Source organism: Eulemur rufifrons, chromosome 6, assembly GCF_041146395.1.
Source record: "Eulemur rufifrons isolate Redbay chromosome 6, OSU_ERuf_1, whole genome shotgun sequence".
Taxonomy (NCBI): domain Eukaryota; kingdom Metazoa; phylum Chordata; class Mammalia; order Primates; family Lemuridae; genus Eulemur; species Eulemur rufifrons.
Genome location: NC_090988.1, coordinates 37132125 through 37150230, shown reverse-complemented (window position 1 = coordinate 37150230; position 18106 = coordinate 37132125). Strand labels below are relative to the sequence as shown.

Below are 18106 nucleotides of genomic sequence, written 5' to 3'. Positions count from 1 at the left end.
CTAATACCCGGGTGTTAGAAAAATAAACCTAAGATAAATAAATTTTATGATTAAGTATTTTTTTCTGCACAGTGTCAAGATTTCTATTTTCAATGATATGTTACTTATTATATTGTCACTTGAAAAGAGGAGTACCTAAGAAGCCTTTAGTAAAGTTTTATGCTGAGTATATACTTGGTTCCTGTATGTTTGAGTTTGAACTGTTCTAGAATTACTCATTTGGTAAACATAAAGTCTATAAGAAGAAAGATAAAAGTACTAAATCACAATCTTTATCAAGTAATTCAAAGTTTTCAGTAATATGTGTAAATGCATTCTTGTAAACCTATACTCCTGATAGTATTAACCTATAGTATGATCACAAACATACAAATTTTCCAATTTTCTGGGGAAATATTCAGTGCACTGAAAGTTAACTACATTTAAAGTCATTATGAAACAAAAAATATGTCGAATAGCATTATCATATTCTAAATGGCAATTGAGCATTTTATTTATAGTCTCTGTAGCAAAAGTAAACCTAAAAAAATGTGTATCCAATATGATATATTTTCAATGTGTAGAGCATCCTGAATATGGAATTTTAAAAAGTAATTAAACTAGGTAGAAGCAGAGACTCTATGAAACATTAAAAATCATTACTGCTAGAACTGATACCATTAAGAGCACACTCAAAGGCCTAGAGTCTTGGTTGGAGGAAAAGAAAATAAACCTTTCATATATTCTGATTTATCCAGGGTGAAAGCTAATCATATTGTAAAGAGATAAAGAATTGTACAATCCTCAGAAAAAATGGAAGCAATTTGTAAGAAAGATAAATTTCAGACTTAGTAAAAGTAGTAAAATAGTAAGGGAAACTCTTGGGGCTAAATATCCTGTCATTCAAGAACCAGAATGCTTCAGAATGCTTCTGGTCACCTTTTCAAGATAAATTTTAAAAAATACAATAAAAGATAATAGTATCAATAGCTTGTGGGTGAAAAGACAAGCCCAGAACTGCATATAATTCAGATCATAAAATCTTATTGTTCAGTGTACTTTTAAGGTTTAAAAAAAAAATAGGCTTTCCCCTGTGTTTATATTTATGTTATCACTCAATTTCTGAGGCTTCCAAGTCAATTAATTTAGAACTTTAAAAAGCATTAATGATCCCTACTGTAGGAAACTATGCATTCTTTAGTTCATCAATCTTACTCTTCCAATAAACCTAGGGATTTAAATAAGATGAAAATGATATCGGTCTCCATAATCTTAAAATCTAGGTGGAACACATGTCCTCATGGTCCGATAACTTGTACTATGTAACCAGGTCACTAAACCAACATACTAGCATATAACTTTAATAATTTCTAACAGCAAAACATCTGAAATAGCCAATAACAAATGTTTTCATTCGATTGTGGATTAATTTCTTGGAGCGAAATAGTTTTAAAAAATACTCTAACATATTGTTCAACTGCAGGGAAACGAGAATGATATCAAAGATCTTGTTTATTGCCAGTGGAATCGGGTACAACTGGAACCTTATTAGCTTCAACAAAAACACATTCAAAGGCAGCTTCCTGTTCTTCCAAAGAATCAGCAGCTGTGGCTCCTTTAATTAGTGTTGGGGTCATAAAAGATTGTAGCTGCTTGGAAATTTTACCTGATTCCACCATTTTCCTACCTCTTCTTTTAACAAGAATTTTGACATACTTTGTAGGTATAAGTCCTGTTGTTTCACCATCAAGACTAACCAGAAGCCAACCACATACTTTGGGCTGTTGTTCTTTGAAAACTAAGTTTAGCATATCACCATCCCGGAAAGAAATTTCTTCTTCAGATACGGCAGCAGAATCATATTCTGCTCTAGCAACACAAGGTCAACTACAGAAAACTTGCCCAGTTGATGTTGTCTGTTACTTTATCACTGTGGGTTGACAGCAGTTCCCAGAGGAGGTAAGGACCACCAAGGATGACAGCAAAGAACAAGAATATTGGCCAAGATTTTGCTGAGTTAGCTGCTCGGTCTTCAGTACCAAGGCAAGCCGCAGTTCCTCCACTTTCTGCCCACAGTTCCTCATTCTCAGAGCCTCTTCTTAAACCTGTCATCGCTGTAACTGTCTGTAAAGATATGTTGTAGTTCTAACTAATACAAAAACTGAAAAAACCTTTGTAAAGTATATTTTTAATCAAGAAAAGTGATTTGCTGCATCCACTACAGCCCTGAAACTGTTATATTAATAGATAGCTGAAAGGTAGCATCCCTCATCATGCCAACAGAGGCAAATGCATGCACAATACATACTTTCAATGGACTGAAATGAACCTCTGCTACTTTCTTCAGCTTGATGAACAAATATACTGGGTGGAAGATCATCTGTACAGAGGTGGTTATAGCCCAAACCATTATATCCATAACTACAAGGGCTATAGTTTCCATAAAATGAATTTCCACAGGCACCATATCCAGAGGAAAATGAATGATAAGCAGGTCTGAGAGTGTTCACATTGCTGCTGCTTGTCTGCTGTGATGGCCTTGGAAGAGTAGGTGGGGGCAATCTGGTGAGTGTTGGTTGTCCAGGTCTCGTCAGTAAAGTAGGACCCAAATCAGCAGATTGGAAAGTGGGGCTGGGTCCTGGCCCCAGCCTGGCCCCTAGAATTTGGCAGGTCTCCCTGGGTTTCAGGGGAGGTGGCAGCTGGGACACCATCTCCTCCACCTCCACTCCGCTCCCGCTCCTAGCTCCACTTTGGTTTTTTGTTGTGTGCAGTGCTGGGTAGCAGAGATGAAAAAAACAGCTGCAGTCTTTAGGGAGGTCGAAAATGAGTGTAGATGATAAAACAGGCAATGTGATAAGTGCTGTAATAAGACTCATGCACTAGGTAATGGAATCATAGACCCAAGAATCACAGAACTGCCAGGCATTTATTTAACAAGTATGTAGTAGGTACCTGATTAAGTTTCAGATACTGTGCTAGGTGTTGGGAATATGATGGTAGGCAAGACAGATTTTAAAGAGCTTTCAAGTCTAGCTTATAGCTATCCAAGACCGTCCAGGGGTAGAACTCACTGAGTAGCCAGTCAGTTCTGAGATCAACCCTTCCCATCAATGTGTGTGGGCTCTCGGCCCTATGCATAGGTAGCTTAAAACAGTCTATCTCTTATTGTCAGATTTGGGCTGTGGCCAATGGGCCAATTCTTAGCCATCTTTGAAACAGTCCAATTTTGATTTTAATTTCTTCCTGACTCTTCTGGCTGCATGCAAATTCCTATTTTTCTTTCAACTCAGCTCAAATGCCAACTCTCCTGTGATTCCCTGAATTCAAAATTTATCCCAGGCCTTCAATACCCTTCTAGACTGACACTCTGGGGCATGAAGCTCTGATAAGTCTTCCACTGCCAGCCTCCTCCTCTTCTTTTTATAATCCAGGCTGGCCTCTTACCCCCTCCCCTCTTCTCGGGGAGGACGGTGCCAACCAGATTATCAGATTGATGCATTACTCTTAGGTGCTGTGAGGAGAATATAAGGCGGGGCAGGGGCGGGGGGAGGTTCAGATAACAACACAGGTGTATTATCAGAGACCTTCTGGAGTCCTTAATGAAGTCCAGTAAGTACTTGAAGGAAGGCTTCCACTCAAGTAGAGAGAAGCAGTAGGAAGAGAAGCAAATGATTCCATTCTTGCACTGCTGGGCAGCCACTCACTCTGCCCGAGTGCAATGCTTTGTAATGTGCAAAATCAGTTTGGCAAAGATAGGATTCTTTCCAAGCCTGGTCTCCCCCAGACAACACAAGGCAATAATGCATTTATCCTATGGCTGTGTGCATCGAGGGTGAGAAAGTCCTCTAAAAACTGTACCTCTCAACTCCGGGGATGGGGTGTGGGGACGAGGCACCTGTGTGTGTGCGTGCACATGCATGCACACCTGTGCACACTCAGACGTGTGTTCCAAATCTTATGGGCCAAGGCAGAAGGACTAATGAGCTTATATATTTTGAAAAGATTCTTTTGTATTTCTAGTTCATTTGCCTGTTAATGACTGCCTTAAAATACAACCAAATCACTTTCTCTCATTCATTCATTTATACAGCAAATGTATCATGATGTGCTGCACATACAGAGATAATGAAACAGTCCCTATCCTACAGGTGCTACAGTTCTGCTCGCTTCCACATTACTCATTTATGAATTTGTCCAATTCTTGCCTGTCTTGCTTCTCCTCCACTCCCATCCTGGGAGGACTCTGCAACATGCACCCACCCCCTTTTAAATTAATAGAATTTATTTTTTTCAGCAGTTTTAGGTTTACATAAAAATTGAGTAGCAAGTATAGAGTTCCTATATGCTCCTTCACTCTCCACCCAGTTTCTCCTAATATTAACATCTTGCATAGTGTGGTACATTTGTTATAAGTGATGAGTCAATATTGACACATTGTTATGAACTAAAGTTCACAGTTTAACATTAGGGTTCATTATTTGTGTTGTACCTTCTATGGGTTTTGTCAAATGTATAAGGTATCCACCATTACATGAGCATACAGAATGTCTCACTGCCCTAAAAATCTGTTGGAGCCCCTTTTTTCTCTGGCTCTACCTCCATGCCTCCCCTGCCCACTCAATAATAAAATAAGGTTACACTCACTTGGGTTGAAATCAAAGTCTAGCATATATGTAGGTTAGCTGGCCGCACCCCAGGATCTTGGCTGATTTATCACCTAGACACCACTAAATCTTCCCCGAACTTGACAAGAAATCCACCCTGTCTACCCAGTGGAAAGATCCAAAAGAGATGAGGAGCTGTGTCTCTAGGTTCAGAAAGTTACAGAGAATCTAGCCCACTAACAGGGCAATTTAATTCCCTGCTGAGTTGCCTCAGGGAATTTCCCAAGAAAAGCCAGGATTTTAGAACTGGCTTTTCTTTAATCTTCATGACTCATTCTTCCTGAGCGAGCCCATCCTTTAATGGTGCGTTTTGTGATTATAATTTTAGTGGTGCTACAACATGTTTAAGAAATTAACGATTTGTGGATGTACAGGGTATAATGAGGCAACAGCAGGGGCACCAAAAGCCAAGCCGAGACACCAACCTGACTTGGAAGCTGCCCATTTCCCAGGCCCCCACTCACTGCTGCACATTGGGCACCGGGAAACCTGTGGACCCTAACGATATGTTTTATTTATTTTTAGCTTTAAAATCATCGCTCCAGGAGGGCAGCAGCGGGGTGGACGGCAGTCATTTCAGTTTGCAAGATTGTATCTGACTTTGCTGGCAACAGGTTCTTCTGGGGGTAGGAGGGTGCAGCCCCTCCTTAGACGAGCATTGGTTTTTGGAAGGCAATGAATGATAAAGTGAGATTCCCGTGGTCTGCAGGGCCACTCCTGGTGGCAGTCAAGGAGGCCAGCACTGTCCCTGGTTCTCTTCCAAGAGCTCTTGTGATGATGCTCCTCCCCGACTCCAGATCCCAGTGACTGCCATCTGATCCTTTCCTGGTGCCTCTCCTACGCGCCACCACCCCCCCCCCCCACCGTCATGGAGCTTGCCATACCGATTGCAGCTGTCTCCTTACTTGCCCACTGGGTGACAAGCTCCTAATTTACTCACTGAGGTCTTCTCAGCCCTTACAGCAATGCCAGGCAAAGATACAGCTTAGCTGAATAAATGAACGGGCTGAATGGTCATGGTAGCTCCTTATCTCCATCAAGGGCACCTTTGCATTGTAAACAGAAGTCTCAACACTATTCTCACTTCTTCCCTCTTCAGCATGTGCTCATTCTAGTTGGTCTCCAAGTCTTATCAATTTTTATCCTAAAACATGTCTGAAATCCTCTTTTTTTTTTTTTTTTTGTTTCTACCTAGGTTGAAACTCTGATGATCTTTGGTCAGTGTTGCCAGATAAAATACAGGATGCCCAGTTACATTTTAATTTCAGAAAAACAGCAAATAATTTTTTAGTATAAATATGTCCCAAGTATTGCATAGGATGTACTTATGCTAACAAATTATTTGTTGTTTACTGAATTTCAAATGAATTGAATGGTCCTATATTTAAAAAAATTGTTGTGATAAAATATACATAACATAAAATTTACTTTTTTAACTATTTTTATGTGTGCACTTCAGTGGCATTAAATACATTCACTGTGTCGTGCAACCATCACCACTATCCATTTCCAGAACTTTTTCATCATCCCAGATAGAAACTCTGTACTCATTAAGAAATAACTTCTCACTCTGCTCTCTCTGCATCCTCTACTAACACCTGTTATTTTTTCTGTCTCTATGAATTTGCCTCTTTTAGGTACCTTACATAAGTGGAGTCAGGTAATATTTGTCCTTTTGTGTACAGCTGATTTCATTTAGCATAATGTTTTCGAGGTTCATTCGTATATCAGAATTCCATTCCTTTTAAAGGCTGAATAATAAATACTCCATTACATATGTATACACCACACTTTGTTTATCCATTCATTTTGCTCATGGACATTTGGGTAGTTTCCACATTTTTGGCTGTTGTGAGTAATGCTGCTATGAGCATTGATATTCAAAGTGTTTGTTTGAGCTCCTGCCTTCAATCCTTTTGGGTATATACCTAGAAGTGGAATTACCAGATCATATGATAATTCTATCTTTAACATTTTGAGGAACTTGCAAACTGTTTTCCTTAGCAGGTGCCTATTTTATCTTCCCACCAGCAACGCACATGGGTCCTAATTTCTCCACATCCTCACCAACACTTGTTATAATATTTCCCTTTTTGTTTTTTTTATAATAGCCATATTAATGGATGTGAAGTAGTATCTCATTTGCATTTTCCCAATGATTAGTAATGCTGAACATATTTTCATGTGATTATTGAGCATTTATGTACTTCCTTAAAGAAATGTCTATTCAAGTCTTTTGCTCATTTTTAAATGGGTTTTTTTGTGTTTAGTTATAGGAGTTCTTTATATATTTGGAAATTGAACCCTTATTTGACATATGGTTTACAAATATTTTTTCCCATTATATGGGTTTATTTTTCAGGGGTTCTGTATTTTTATTTGCTAAATCTGGCAACTCTGTGTGTGAGTCCTTCTATACCTGTGGTTCTCAGTCATGGGTGATTTTGTCCCATTGGGACATTTGGACATATCTGGAAACATTTTTGAATGTCTCAACTTGGGGAGGGGTGCTATTGGCATCTAGTCGATAGAGGCCAGGGACGCTGCTACACATCTTACAGTGCATGAGACAGGCCCCCAGCCCCCAACAAAACAGTATGCCATCTAAAATGTCAGTGGTGCTGAGGTTGGGAAATTTTGCAGATTGCTGCATTTCAGCTTGTCACCTTCCAGGATACTTGCAAGTGGCAGCTCCTGTGATGAGTTGGCCTGGAGCTTCTCTCAGGGTCTTCTGAGACTCAGTTCTGCTGCTATTAGTAGAGAAGGGGAAACTGTAGCAATGTCAGGAACCAGATCACAATGAGCTGTAATCCTAGCACTCTGGGAGGCTGAGGAGGGTGGGTCGTTCGAGGTCAGGAGTTCGAGACCAGCCTGAGCAAGAGTGAGACCCCGTCTCTACTAAAAATAGAAAGAAATTATCTGGCCAACTAAAAATATATATAGAAAAAAAAAATTAGCTGGGCATGGTGGCACATGCCTGTAGTCCCAGCTACTCAGGAGGCTGAGGCAGTAGGATCGCTTAAGCCCAGAAGTTTGAGGTGCTGTGAGCTAGGCTGACGCCACCGCACTCACTCTAGCCCGGGCAACAGAGTGAGACTCTGTCTCAAAAAACAAACAAACAAACAAACAAACAAACAAAACCCCACTTGTTCCATGGAGATGTGATAGCTGTGAATTTACTTCCTCAACTCTTGGAGACCAGATCACACCCTACTTTTACTATGAAGTATCCCAGACAAAAGAAGTATTTATTGAGCATCTAGACTATGCACTAGGTACTGTCCTAGGCTCTTTGACAACATAATCTAATTGAATCCTCACAATGATTTTAGGAAGTGAGAACCATTTCCATTTTATACATGAATGAATTAAGGTTTAGAATGGTTGTACCTTTCTTAAGTGCTTCTTAGGTTGGATTGTATTTTTTGTTCACCTGTGTATCCTCTAAGCCTAGCTCATGGATTATAGCAGAGTAGAAAAATAATACATATTTGTCACATAGGTGAAAACACAGGAGCCAAGTGAAGGAGCTAGGGCTTCCCTGCCCAGTTCAATTGCAAGGTCGTTGAGAGCTGGGATTATTTGCTATAATTTTTTGATAGTACTTTGAGTACCTAGCATACTGCTAAGAATATAGCAGGTGTTCCATAAATACTTGCTTCTTTGAACTGAAGTGAATTGAGTATCATTTTTGGAACAAATACAACTCCTTGGAATCTGAATGTCTTGTGTGAGGCTTCCATGGATTCACAGAATCTCAGAGCTGGAAGAGATCTCGAAAGTTATCTAGTCCAACATCCAGCCCACTGGCAAGATACCCTCTCTAGCAGTGGTTCTCAAAGTGTGGTCCCTGGGAACTTGAATTCCCAGGTTAGAATGCAGATTATTTGGCCTCACCCTAGACCTACTGAATCAGGAGCTCTGGGATAGAGCTCAGCAACCTGTGTTTAATAAGTTTTGTCCAGGGGCACTGGCTCACACCTGTAATCCAAGCACTCTGGGAGGCCAAGGTGGGTGAATTGCTTGAGCTAAGGAGTTTGAGACCAGCCTGGGCAAAAGTGAGACCCCATCTCTACTAAAAGCAGAAAAATTACACAAGTGTGGTGGCATGCACCTGTAGTCCCAGCTACTTGGGAGGCTGAGGCAGAAGGATCGTTGAGCCCAGGAGTTGGAGGTTGCAGGGAGCTATGATGACATCACTGTACTGTACCCACGGCAACAAAGCAAGACTCAGTCTCAACAACAACAGCAAAAAGAAATGCAGCAACTGACATTTCTAAAATACAAAACAGATAAAATCCTTAGAAGGTGCACACAAAAAGCTCTACTAAGCAGATAGACACAGAACTAGAACATTTAATAATTTTACTAGTGATGTCAATGGAACTCCAGATGTTTCTAAATGAACTTGAAGTCTCATCTTAGGCTTTTCCGGTTTCACTAATGACACAAACATGATTCACATCCTTGAAGTATTCATTATACTCAAGGGTATATCCTGAAACAAACTTGTCTGAAATTTCAAATGCAACCAAGTCTGGCCTATATCCAACACCAGCAAACTGGCAACCTTGGCCATCTTTGGATTATACGCTTGAACAAGGAACCCAAGGTTTTCATTGGTTTGCTGATGTCACTTATATCCTCAACAGTCAAGTCATTCTTTCCAGTTAAAGTTGGGAGATCATTGCCACCTCTTACTCAAGTCCCCTGTTGACTGGCTATTACAGTAGCTCTTCAGTCTGATAAAACCTACAGTCACAGGCATGGATCTATCATTATTTCTAGTCGGGCTTTGAGGTAATCTAGCAGCTCATCAAAAAATTTATAGCTCCCCTGGAGCACACAGAGGGCTACCATGTGAAGGGCTCCTGTCTCCTTCATCACGTCTTGAGCAAGACATTGGTCCTGCCATAATTATTCCATGAGGAATAAACACCTTTTCCAAATTTTCGGCATAATGATTAGGTATACAAACTAAGCCTTGATCATAACCTGAGTCATCATCCCTAATCATGATGCTGAGGCTGTGGGTCACCAGAATGGCTTTTTATTTCTTATTTTTGTGTAATATTTACTGGCAGTTTTTATTTTTTTGTTTTTTATTTATTTATTTTGTTTTTTTATTGGCAGTTTTTATAAGACTTCATTAAATAGGATTGATAATAATGGGTTAGTTCAATTTAGAATATTACAATATAAATTTAAAAAATGCTTTATTCGTTAAGTAAAATAAAGACTTCTCTACATTAAGTATTGTTTATTTGGCTTGAGACATTTTAGCAACATTGCCTCAGGTTCTGAGGTAAATCTTGGCTTCTCAGGCGTAGTTCAAAATGAACGTAGATGGATAGAGCTTAACAGCTCTTGGTAATTCCGGTGACCTGACTCTACCTATAATTTAGAGAGGAGAACATTTTTACAACTTAGATCCTGATATGATAGCGAGTTTCTTTTATCTGTCTGAATGGGAGACATGGCCACAAGAGCCAGGACTAAATACAGGTGAATATAGGCTGAGCAGGCATTACTTAGTTAGTGTCTTTGTTGATTAAGCCCAAGTTAAAGCAGAAACCACTTTATCGTGAGCACTGGCATGGCTAGCAACTCTACAGACCCTGTAACCTAAACCCTTGACCAATGACAAGGGACCTGCCACAGGCATGTGAACAGGTGTTTGGGGTATGGCAAGCTGGAGTGTGGAAGGTTTTAAAGGGTAACTTGAGGTCCTTGTATGTATGGTTGGGCCCTGGGCACTAGGGATGCATATTCCTAGCATTCTATTTTCTCCAAAAAAATTTTTTGAAAGTGGAGATCATCACTGGTAATAGTAATTTCACCAGATTTCAGCCCATATTTAACGAACTCCTGCTGTGTGCCTGTCACTGTGCAATGCAGTGGGGAGGCAGAGATCATCGAGATCCCTCCACTGCCCTCAGAGAACCCAAATGTTTTTATGAGAGAGAAATAAACTTTTACATGCTTTAAAAAAATAAATAAAAGCAACTCAGAGGTGCCATTATAACTCCATTAAAATAACAGAACCAGTGATAAAATCCAATGATGACAAGTCTGGGAAGAAATGGGTTGGTGAGAAATCATGTATCCGCCCAGTCCGTCTCGAGGTCATTGTAGTGATCGCTTTCAGGGGCTATAAAGGTATTTATATGTTTTGACCAGACAATTCCTGCTGCCGTAAGAAAACATTCCTTTTTTAATGCCAAAGATGTTTACAACAAAATTAATTATAAAACTACAAATGAATAATCATGTATATAGCTTTTAAAAATGACATAAATGACAGAAATATAAGAGAAAATGAATAAATATGTATACAGCCACTAAAAATTTACAAAAATATGGCAGCCTAATTCAGGTTTCTGGAAAAAATTTACAAAAGTAAAGTAAAAGATCAGCATATGAAATAGTATTCTTTGGTGATTACTGTGGTATAAATCTGTGTGTGCACTTTGATAGATGATAGAATTTTAAGTGATATAAAGCATTAGTTCAGTTTGTAGAGCTCTTGCTAGTGAACAAGAGGTCAGCTATTCTTGGAAACACAGAAAAAAAGACATTCTCATATATGTGTAGATAAGTGCACAGGTATTTTCAATGTGGTAAGTGCTACCAAAATAAATATAATAGCTAGAATGTAGGGAGTGATTAATATGTGACAAGCATTATTCTAAACACTTTACATATATATCTCCAGTAATTATCCTGATAAACCTGTGAGGTTGAAACTGTAATTATTCCATTTTACAGATGAGGAAACTAAGATATGTGAGGTCAGGTCCTGTGCCCGAGGTTACATGAGTATGACGGAGATAAGCCTAAAATTCCTGGGGGCTCCAAGGTGGCGAAGCTAACTCTAGCTGGGAAGGACTGGAGGTGTTTCCGCAGAAGGTGGCACCTGTTCTGAGTCAGGCAGGCCAGGAGTTAGATGGGGCAAGTGCATTCCCAGCACAGGAATCAGGCGAGTAAGGGCAAAGGGTTGAGAAACAGCGTGGCACGGTGCATCCAAGGACCACCAACAGATTATATTGCTGGAACATAAAGGTTCATGGGAGGAGTGGCAGATTGCAGATGGAGGCAGGGGTCAAATCAGTAGGGATGTACATGTCATGCTGAAAACTCTGGACTTAGTTGTGTCAGATTTGGCTTTAATCACAGAAGGAAGAAGCACTAGCATTTATTGTTCACTACCATGTGATAAATCCTGTTTTAGGTGTTTGACCTAAAATGGGTTATTTCAATAGATTTTCTTCTTCCTATAAAGTTTCCTTTGTTAATAATAAATAGGGATCACAGGCTATTTTAACAGGCAAAGATTCTATGGACAACCTATCCTATTTCATACTGACACTATAAAGAAGATGCTACCAGAATTAATGTTATAAAGAAGTACTGTTTTTAGTGAGAAAGTGATGAGAATAATATCGATGCATTATGTATACTAAGAAAAGATTTTTAAGTATTGTGTTATTAACCTTAAAATGATAGAAACAATGAACCAGATATCAGTTTATTAGAACCACAAATTAGCTCCATCCTGTCCTATAATTCCATTTTAAGGAAAAATAAACAAAAGACAAGACAACAATAGATATTAAAGACATACTAATAGAAAAACAACTTCTAGGTGACGTGCCGAGGTTAGGTCTCTGTCTCTACCTTACAGAGTATGCAATGAGGCCTGGCGTCTGGAACGAAGACTACTCACTGGCCCTGTAGGATGGCGGTTAGCAAAAGTTCATTATGCCATGCTAATAAGGCAGGGGCATTTAACAGACACCATACCATGCTTTTTTTCAAATAAGGGATTCATCCATTTGTTTAACACTTACTGTATGCTTAGCTCTGTACTGGGTCTTCCTAGGAGCTGAGGTTTCCCTTAGAAGAAGGACATTCTTGAGCTGAGACAAAGTATGGAGTTAGGCAGAAAAGCAGGAAGGAAATGCAGTCCGGGCTCAGGGAACTCCAAGCCCCATATTGAAAGGCTCCTAAGCCCCCATGCCGGCGGGTTTGGAGACATACCAGGAGAGTTCATGGTGGAGGATAAAGTTGGAGAGCTGTGTGAGATGCTGGTGCCGGATAGGTCCTCAGGGGCTGGATTATGAAGGACCTTTTATGCCACAAAGAAGGCTGAGTGGGGTGGATCAGATTCGTGCAATGGAAAGGTTACTTGGGAATCAGAGTGGAGCCACGATGGAGAGGATGAGAGGGGCCGTGAGACCAGTGAAGACATGGGGGCTGTCTCTATGCAGTGATAATGACTGTCACAACCAGGGGCCATTGCAGTGAGGAGGAAAGGAACCAGGGCTGCCATAGGAGGTAGCCATGGGGAATGTGGCTGAAGGTGAGAGGGGAGCAGGGAAGAGGAAGCCACTTTCTGGCCTGGGCTCCTGGGGTGGTACCCGTCACCAAGATGGATGCAGGAGGAGCAGGTTTGGGGGTTGAGAGGCAAATCCTGGTAACACCAGCCCCAACATCACCCCTTGACACTCGCAGAGCTGGAGTCCCTCGTCCCAGTCTTTGGTGGTGGAACAGCTCAAGTCAGACAGATCTTGAAGCAGCGCGAAGGAGTCACGGGCCTGCCACGACACAAGGCCTCACTTTCTGTTTCTTTCTAAAGAGCAAAAATGGAGCCCATGTTCTTTTTTCTTTTTAATTGTACAAACTGTACGTGACTATATGCTTGTTGGAAAAATTCAAGTAATATAATTTACCTTTGCTAGGTTTGTTAGAGCAGCAGTTCTCAAACTTTAGAACTCAGAACTTCTTTATACTTTTAAAAATTATTAAAGACCCTCCCCAAAGAGCTTTAGCTTATGTGGATTACATCTATTGATATTTACCATGTAAGAAATTAGTGGCTAATAGGGATTCTTTTTTTAAAGGAGATTATTCCAAATTAAGAGTTGCTTTGTTGTGTCTTCAGCAAACAGCTTCATTCTGCCAACACTTAGAATTATTAACTTCATGTAAATTAGCTTTTTCAATTCATATCAAAAAGAAAACTGTTTATAGCAAGAGCCTTTTACAATAAAAATACTAAGATTTTTATTAAAAAAGGAAATTAAAATTGAGAAGTTTGAAAATACTTATTAATTAATTTTAGAATAAGTGTTAGCATAAGCCCATTAAACATTAACATAAATAACATACATTTTTATTTATTTATTTTAAGACAGAGTCTCGCTCTGTTGCCCAGGCTAGAATGAGTGCTGTGGCATCAGCCTAGCTCACAGCAACCTCAAACTCCTGGGCTTAAGCGATCCTACTGCCTCAGCCTCCCGAGTAGCTGGGACTACAGGCATGCGCCACCACGCCCGGCTAATTTTTTCTATATATATTTTTAGTTGGCCGGATCATTTCTTTCTATTTTTAGTAGAGACGGGGTCTCGCTCTTGCTCAGGCTGGTCTCGAACTCCTGACCTCGAGTGATCCACTCGCCTCGGCTTCCCAGAGTGCTAGGATTACAGGTGTGAGCCACCGCGCCTGGCCATATTTTTAAATAAAAATATATTTTCCCAAAAAACATTTAGTGAGAAGAGTGGCATGGTTACACAGTTATGCAAACTTGTTCAATGACAAGCTTAGTATTTGCCTCTCTGCTTCTGCCTTCAGTCCCTTGTGATACCACACACCATGCACCTCTGGAAAACTTCAATGTATATGCATGAAAGAATGAGAGTGACAAAAGCAAATAGTAGCTTGGTATCATTATGAAAATAGTTTTGACCTCGCAGATCCCCTGAAGGGATCTCGGGGATTTCATTAAACTGGTTCCCTTAGGGGAATTTCATGGTCAGAGTGTAATTAGATGTCGGTGAGATGCTGCCCAGTCTCAAGTGAGACAGCCATGTCTGGCCACCCGGCTGTGCCTCGGAGCAGCTTTGTGGGGTTAAGCAAGTCATGCAGCTCTCTGAGCCTCAGTTACATCACCTGGGAAATGACGTTGTCAGACTAGAACATCTCTAAGCCCTCTTCCTGCTCTAAGCTCTCTTCCCGCTGTAAAATTCCGTGTGTTTTTTGGCCTGCCTATAGCACGTGCTCAGTACATATTTTTGAATGAATATATGGATCAATGAATGAATACATGATGTTGTTAAAAGGACTTTGGCATTGAGTGGAAAACTGGACTAGATTCGGGGGTCACAAACTGAGCCCCCTGCAGGCCAGGTGTCTTGAACAGGTGGAGTAGACTGAGGTGAGACAGCACGGAGTGGTGGGGCCTGGGATGATCTGGAGGGATCGCAGCCATCTTACAGGAAATCGAATTCAGATTTTTCATTAGACACTATTTTAGACCGACAAAACAGGCTGGAGTCAGCCTGTAGGCTGTGAGTGGCGACTTCTGAACTACACGGCTCTTGGATTCCCTCTGACTTAGAGCGGTCTTAGTGGTGCCTCTTCCTGGAAGGCCAGGCTCCTCATGCTCCCTCTGTTCTTCCTCCCAATCTAAACCCATTCATGGGAAAGGATCTAATAAACTCACTCATTGAAGGAAATCCCGGCAGTGAGACCAATATCATGAGATATTTGCATTTTTACAGGGTTAGTCTTAAGCCAAAATAAGGAAGCTGTGATTGTGGAATTAAGGCATCAGTGATCAGGCCAGAGCAGGGAGCCTTGGCCGTCCTTCAAAATCCATGCCACACGCGTCTACGTGCCCAAACCTGGGAGCTGAGGCCCTGCCTTTAAAGTTCTTTGTACAGAATGGCCACATGCTTTGATCATCAGAAGCATTTCTCCTGGGAATCTGTGTCCCAGGGAGGTCTCAGTTAAGGCTGCTCCCACCTGGAGCCAGGGCCTTCCTTTATACCAGGATTTCACTTCCTGCAGCCACCCCCACCCAGAAATTTGCTGCAGTTAATCAGCATCTTTGATGCCATATAACAGGGTTTCCTGATGAGCTGTACTCCTCAGGTGGGATTTTTAAGAAGTGCTGGTGAACAACTTGGTTCCTTCTCAGAAAACAGGCTAGGGAGTCTGTAAACCCCTTCCTGGGTGCCCTGCCCAGCTCCTCTGCATTCCACAGGCCTCAGTCACTGGAGGTGCACTAATGACAGCCCTACTGAGCCATTTCTAGAAGGATCACAGAAGGGTGGGAGAAGGGAGAGGGGCTTTTCCATCTCCTAAGAAGGGGGGATCTTAGGGAGTCTGGATTGACCTTCAACCAATCAATCCTAGACAATGTCCTGATTTGCCAAATGCCTTCACATGGATATCACTCTGAAACCTGCAGTTCTCAGACAAGAGAACTCGATTTGTCTCTAAGTCTATTTCTTTGGTCACTAATGATAAAAGGAAATGGAGATTTCTCCACCAGTACAAATTAATACTATTACAACTGAGGTCATTATATTAAATAAAACAAGTTTCAAGGATCAGAGAGGACTCACCTATTTTTTTTTTTTTTTTTTTTTTTTTTTGAGACAGAGTCTCACTCTGTTGCCCGGGCTAGAGTGAGTGCCGTGGCGTCAGCCTTGCTCACAGCAACCTCAAACTCCTGGGCTTAAGCGATCCTACTGCCTCAGCCTCCCGAGTAGCTGGGACTACAGGCATGCGCCACCATGCCCGGCTAATTTTTTGTATATATATATTTTAGTTGTCCATATAATTTCTTTCTATTTTTAGTAGAGACGGGGTCTCACTCTTGCTCAGGCTGGGGACTCACCTATTTTAAGAGATTATTTGATACACATACAAAATTCTAGGCCCCACAAAAGAATTCTGAAAGTTGTATTGCAATGGAATCTGACTTTTGCTGACCACCCAGGTAGTTGTCACACCATTGCCTTCTTTGTTTCTGAATTGTGAACACGTTGGAAGTAGAAAGTCTCAAGAGTTTTTGGTGACTGGGTTTAGGAGAAGTTATAACCACATGCCATGTACCCAAGTAATAACATAGCTGGTTGTGAGACTGGAGCACGGAGGGTAGCAGGGCACGGTTAGGGTATGGAGGGACTGTGAAGAGTAGCCCTGGAGCGGTGAGTGAATGCCCACCTTTTAGTTATGGAAAGAGGCAGGGGGTGGGTTCTGGGATCATTTCTGTTCTTTGCTCTGGTTTCTCTCTTTGAATAAGAAACATAGAGTATAGCCCTGAAGGGTCCAGAAGTGTCACCCGTGAGATACTGTGGGAAAATCCTATGTCTAGACCACAGTGGCCAGATTATGCCTTCCTCCTCGCACTCAAAAAAAACTCAAATACTGGCATTGGGAGGAGACCTAGATGCATGAACCCAGGACTGTCCTTAGATCTGCAGTGGGGCAGTGGGGTCCTGTACTGAGCTGCTGCCCTCAGGGGTCCCATGTTTGGAGTGCCTCTCTCAAATATGGTTCCCCCTGGAGTCTGGGACTACCTGGGCCCAGCAGTGCCCTCTGGGGAGGTTACCCTGAGCCCAGACGGGAACCTACTTGGACCTTGGTCTCTAGTCCCATTTTTCCCCTTTGGGGCTTTCTCTAATGTTCTAGTCTGTGCATGGGGATGGGGTCATCCAAATGCCCTGGGGGCTACAGGACTTGTGTTGTGGGGTTGTCCTGGGGCCCTCTAGCCAGCTCCAGTTCCAGGAGGGTGACCTTGCAGGTGGACTGTTCCTCTTGGCAGGCATCATGTTTCTTCTGTGGGATTGTGTACAATGGGCTACCAGAATGGGGCAAATACTGAAATTGTTTATATAAGGCCCCCTCCTGCCCATGCACACCCTGGAGTTGGCCTTGCCTGGATTCACCAAAACACACACATCAAAGAGCAGTGGGGGCTTGAGTCACTTTCCTGGGCTGTGTTGGCTTGTGTGGAAGGAGGGGAAGACAGAGGAGAGAGTGAAGGGAGACCATTTCCTCTGCTCTTTTCTTCACTGTACCTGTGATTGAAGCCTGGCTCTCTTGAGTCTCAGGTTTGCCTCAGGCATGTGGGATGTGACATCTTCAGACACTTCCCCAATGGAGGATCAAGTGAATGCCTGAACAAGGAAGTTCCTACTGATCAGGGACGTGGCCCATTAACTTTCCATTAACAACCAGTGGCTCTCAGCCATCCTGGGTTTTTCTTTGGTGATGCCAGTGGGTGGGGTTTCTAGGAATGGGACTTCTGTATGCTCTATTCCACTGTATGCAACACAAGCACGCTTCGGAACAAGGGGCTGGGCCACTTCCCCAAACACCCCAGACACCTGGGCGTGGTCCTGAGGTTCTCCCCACACCATTCACCTTGGGTTTCACTTGAACTTCACCGAAACCATCAAAATATTTAATTAATATCTAAAACTTGTTTATTATTTACAATCTGTTTTTTTCACTAGAATATAAGCTCTTGAGGACTGGGACTGTGTCTGCCTCATTCCCAGTTGAGACAACAGTGTCTGGCACAAGGAAGATGCTCAGTAAATATTTTCAAATGGTTGAATGAACGACTTCACAGGACTTTTCCTTTGGTGGAGTGTTTGCCCACGTAC

At 41.7% G+C, this 18106-nt stretch overlaps 2 pseudogenes; both read right to left on the bottom strand.

The window, feature by feature from the left end:
• Nucleotides 1-1478: 1478 nt before the first annotated feature.
• LOC138383921 (peroxisomal membrane protein PEX13 pseudogene) lies at nt 1479-2690 on the bottom strand (annotated as a pseudogene).
• A 6374-nt stretch (nt 2691-9064) lies between these two features.
• On the bottom strand, nt 9065-17857 carry LOC138384807 (hypoxanthine-guanine phosphoribosyltransferase-like; annotated as a pseudogene).
• Between the last annotated feature and the right edge of the window lie 249 nt (nt 17858-18106).